The following is a 4,887-nucleotide window of genomic DNA, read 5'->3' as shown; positions in this document are numbered from 1 at the left end:
GGGGCAAGGCTGGGGTGAGGGAGGGCATGAGGGAGCACTTCCAGGTCCTGCTTCGTGCATTCATGTGTCATCTGAGTCTTTTCCAACGAGCAGGTATTGACGTATCCATGGTATAATTACATTTTTTAAAAAGCGTTTTAAGACTCAGGTGGCACTGAGCTAGATGGCTCATGGCATAATGACCTAGTATTATCCACGATCCAGAGGTAATTTGCTGGGCCCTAAGTGTGCTGAGTGGCTGTCATTCTTGGATAAGGGATGTGGAAGTATAACCAGGTATTAGAAAAGACGATGACCTCATTCCTACTCTCGAACCCGCACATTTTATTCTCTCACTGATTCGCAGCTTCAGTGCGAAGGAAGGGATGGTCTCAGACCCCAAGGCTGGTGGACCATCTTCTACCTGCCTCCCACCTGGCGAGTCACCCTTCCCAAGGCTGCGTTCCCGGGGCGTCATTTGGCAACACGCAGGGGGACAATTCTGCTTTTTGTGAAATTGACCCGCAGGTGGTATTGGGGCCTGGGGCTCAGGACAGGCGGGGTCCAAGGCCTCCCCACAATAGCCGGCCTGGAAGGACAGACCCTCAGAACACAGGAAGTTAGAACAGACACCGGCTACATTCCATCTGGTTGTAAAAACAAAGCATGACTTTCTCTTGGGTAAACGTGGTGAAATGATTCTCCCTTTGAAAGAAGAAACCTCAGACAAGCATGCTTTTTATGGCATGCTCACCTTTATCTGGCTTAAAAAAAAAAAAAAAAAAAAAAAACACTCACACAGAGATGTGGACCCAGTGAGGCCCAGCGCCCTGAGCCTGGTTGCTCTAGCTCCCCAGATCCTCTCATCCCCACCCAGGGGGCTGTGCCTGTGTGTGGCTCCTGCACTACCTACAACTTTGTTCTTGTCTTTGTTCTTTAAGACAATGAACTTTTCGTTTTGACTTTTTTTTTAAGATTTTATTTATTTATTCATGAAAGACACACACAAACACAGAGAGAGAGAGAGAGAGAGAGAGGCAGAGACACAGGCAGAGGGAGAAGCAGGCCCCATGCAGGGAGCCCGATGCAGGACTCGATCTGGGGTCTCCAGGATCAGGCCCTGGGCTGAAGGCGGCGCTAAACCACTGGGCCACCCAGGCTGCCCACTATTTTTTTTTTTTTTTTTTTAAGAATTTTATTTGTATTTTTTTAAAAAGTCATCTCTACCCCCAACATGGGGCTCAAACTCATGACCCTAAGATCAAGAGTACTGCGCTCCACTGACAGGCTGCCAGGTGCCCCTCTCATGTTCTTTTTAAGCCTAGTAAAAATTTCCAAGAGCAGACCGAAACTCAAAAACAGATTATGTTTTAAAAAGAGAAGACCCGAGGATGCAGAACTGAAAAAGCAAAATAAAGCAGCAGCCCATGAGGGCTGGCGGGGCAACCTCATCTGGCTCCTCGATCACTGCCGCCGGCAGTGGTTCGGGAACCTGGAGCAGCCCCTTCGGGCTGCAGGAAGCAGAGTGGGTGGTGATGATGAAGATGATAGCCATGGTGGAAATGGTGAGCACGTGAAGCCTTCCTCCAGGTCCCAGGGGAGCTCGGGGCCAGAACTGGGACAGTGCCAAGGGCCAGCTCCAGAAGGACCCCGCCCTAGGAGCAAACGCTAGGATTTCTTGCGCCTTCCTGCACCTCACAGCTGGCCTCATGAAGGAGGCTGAGGACTCGGCAGGCAGGCGGGACTTCGTAGAGTCCCCTAAGAGCAAAGATAGGAATTTCCTAAAAAAACCTAGATTATTCTGCAGGAAGAAAAATTTTTTAAGATTTTATTTATTCAGGGGGATCCCTGGGTGGCGCAGCGGTTTAGCGCCTGCCTTTGGCCCAGGGCGCGATCCTGGAGACCCGGGATCGAGTCCCACGTCGGGCTCCCGGTGCATGGAGCCTGCTTCTCCCTCTGCCTATGTCTCTGCCTCTCTCTCTCTCTCTCTCTCTCTGTGACTATCATAAATAAAAAAAATAAAAAATTAAAAAAAAAACTGCTTTAAAAGATTTTATTTATTCATTTATGAGAGACACAGAGAGAGAGGCAGAGACATAGGCAGAGGGAGAAGCAGGCTGCATGCAGGGAGCCCGATGTGGGACTCGATCCCAGGACCCCGGGATACACCCTGAGCTGAAGGCAGACACTCAACCACTGAGCCACCCAGATGCCCTGCAGGAAAATTTAATGTTCACCTCATTTCTTGGGGAACAGACACTGTAGGATAGAAAAGATGTAACCAGATTCTAAAATGAGACAGTAAACATAACACTCTACATTTGAACGTTTCACAGTGTAAGAAATGTACTGACTGCCCTTGTACTGTCGCCTTTGATCCTATAGAGCACAGGACAGACAGAGTCTTGACCTCTGAAGGGACGAGGTTTTTCTCCTTTCTTGGAGGGATGGCAACCTCGGTGGCGCGCTGTAGGGCTGCTGGCGCTGGAGATGCTGCTGAAGGGGGTAGCGTGCGAAACGTCTCCGTACTGCTAGACAACACTCTCTCTCCAACATAATCAGAGCCCAGACAAGGGGCAGAATGAGGTGACACTCCTGCATAAAGTGTGAAAGAATTGAGTCACCCAGCTCAGTGACTGGTACACAGTAGACGTTCAGAAAGCTGTGGCTCCTTCCCTGTCCTGCTATTCAGCACCTGGGGACTCCATCAGAGCCTCTCACGTACCCTAAATCACACTGAGGGACAGTTACAGTCGTCCCCTTCAGAAGAGCCATGTGGCTGGTCACCTCCCATGGGCCCCAGGAACGTGTCCCGCCAGGATGTCTTCTCCTCTCTCAGGGGGACTGAGAGCCAGGCTGGAGCTGAAGTTCTGGAGCGGCTCTCCTCCATAACCATCAGGGTGACGAGGGGAGTCTGAGGGAGTGCTCAAAGCTGCGGCCAGTGTCCCTAAGGGAGAGCGCACCAAGTGGGGGCCAAAGTCCCATCACCTTTGACCTTCGGTGACCTCAAGCCTAGGCGGGGGTCATCCAGGCAGGCTGGACAGACCACACTCCTAAGCTCCAACACCAGGTATTTTCAAATGTCCCCAGGTTTTGTTGGTCCCCCTCTCCCCAGATTCCTAGGTGGAGGCAGGTGTGTTTAGCACAGAAAAGCAGTAGCTAGAGAGGGTGGAGGCTCTTATCAACGTGCCTAAAGCCAGTAATTCTCGACCCAGCCAGAAAGGGCCTAGGTTTAGATAAGGCGGCTGTGCTGCCCCTGCCCGAACATTGTCAGGGGAAAACCCTTCCCTACAACACCTGAGCCCTGATAAAGGATCCTCTTAGAAATGCTCCTTCACTGTCCCTTCTGCAACCACTTTTCCTGGCTGCCCTAAGGGCACAAAAATTCAAATCTTTACTTCGATGGTTCCCTTCCTGTAGATCCTTCCTGTAGATCTGGCTAAAATTCCAGGGGGCTTATTTGGAGCTCCAGGCAGCTGGTCAAACCCAAGTAATTCAGGAGTTTACAAATGCTCACTGTTCTCAGGTTAGTAATTTGTGACTTTCTGGTTTCTCTTTCCTTAGTGAAAGTGTATTTTTTTTTTTAAGATTTTATTTATTCATGAGAGACACAGAGAGAGACAGAGAGAGGCAGAGACAGAGGCAGAGGGAGAAGCAGGCTCCATGCAGGGAGCCCGACATGGGACTCGATCCCAGGTCCCCAAGATCCCCAAGATCAGGCCCTGGGCTGAAGGTGGCGCTAAACCGCTGAGCCACCCCGGCTGCCCTCAAAGTATATTTTCTAGACACCGCAAGTTCGTCCAACACTGCTCTAAATTCACCCCGCCCACCACAAACCACCTCCTCCTGCTCCAGACACAGAGGCTCCACTTGACCGTGTTCAAGTAGGAGATGCAGCCACATGCCCCAGGTACACGCCTCTTCCCCCGCGAGTGCACAGGCGCCCCACTGCTGCCTTCTGCACCATGCCTCAAGCCTCCCACCCAGGGACCCGCAGCAGCCCTTCTCAGCAGGGTCTTTGAGCCAAGTAGGACTGGGTTCCTCCTTGATGGCTCTGAGTCAGTTCCAAGCCTTGGCTCTGGCTGCCTCCCCAACTTCACCTCCTCGAGTTCCCCCCTCAACCAGCCCCCTTGCTGTCCCTCCACACCTCCTGTGCTCCTGCCTCAGGCCCTTTGCACTTCCGGCTTCTCCTTCCTGGAATGCTACCAAACCTGCCTCATTCACACCCAAGTCTCCAGAGCTTCCGAGGTCCCTTTCCAGAGAGGCCTCTTCTAACCAGCTGCAGAGAGTAACCCACCACTGCCTCCTTTACCCTACTTTCTTCTCAAAACGGTCTCTCCTGTTCTCTCTCCCTTAGCAGTCTCCATAGCTTCAATAGTTTATCATATGATAAACAGTTACAGGTCTGCATTAAAAAAAAATTATCTGCCTTGCCTCCCAGGCCAGGGGTCAGCAAAGCATGGCCTGAGGGCCAAATCCCCACAGCTGCCTGCTTTTGTAAATTTTGTTGGAACACAACCAGGATTATTGCCCAACGTGTCTTGTCTGCTGCTTTGGGGCTACAAGGCCCATCGAGTCGTTGTGAGAGACTGTATGGCCCACAGGTTTAAAATAGTCACCAGCTGGCCTTTCCAGAAAGCTTGCCGTCATTTGTTCTTTGCCAGAGGCGGGAAGGGGTAGAAGAAAGAGGAAGGAAGAGAAGGTATCTCCCGAAGAGGCTGTTCAGGTAAGAGTTGTACTTACCAGCTCCGTGGTCCGCAGCCTGAACCTCCCCCCTCCAGCCCTTTGGAGCTCGTCGTGAGACAGAAAAGCCAAGGGAATCTGATGGCTTCTGTGAACAACCCAAGAGCCGTTCTTGCTCGGCTTACAGCTGGCTCCCAGGTCAGGTACTGTTCTCAGCGTGTCTGG

The sequence above is a fragment of the Canis lupus genome, chromosome 5, assembly GCF_011100685.1.
Source record: "Canis lupus familiaris isolate Mischka breed German Shepherd chromosome 5, alternate assembly UU_Cfam_GSD_1.0, whole genome shotgun sequence".
NCBI lineage: Eukaryota > Metazoa > Chordata > Mammalia > Carnivora > Canidae > Canis > Canis lupus.
The sequence above is the reverse complement of the archived record's forward strand: the minus strand, read 5'-3'. Positions refer to the sequence as shown.